Source organism: Myotis davidii, unplaced genomic scaffold (genome assembly GCF_000327345.1).
Source record: "Myotis davidii unplaced genomic scaffold, ASM32734v1 scaffold448, whole genome shotgun sequence".
Lineage (NCBI taxonomy): Eukaryota > Metazoa > Chordata > Mammalia > Chiroptera > Vespertilionidae > Myotis > Myotis davidii.
The window spans coordinates 3,948,763-3,948,963 of record NW_006383009.1 but is presented as its reverse complement, the minus strand read 5'-3'; positions in this window follow the sequence as shown (position 1 = coordinate 3,948,963).

Genomic DNA, 201 nt, shown 5'->3' with positions numbered 1-201 from the left:
ACAACACGCTGTGTGACTCGGGTGGGGACACCCTCTCTGTGCGCTCGTGGGGAGCAGGCGCTGGAGACTGGTGGTGGGAGTGCGCATTAGGAAGAGGCTGTCCCGGCCCCCGCCGGGCGCTGGAGCGTCCCCATCTCCAGGCAGGACCCAAGAATGTTGGCCGCGCCCCCATCAGCCCGGAGCTCGGGCCCCTCCTCCGCG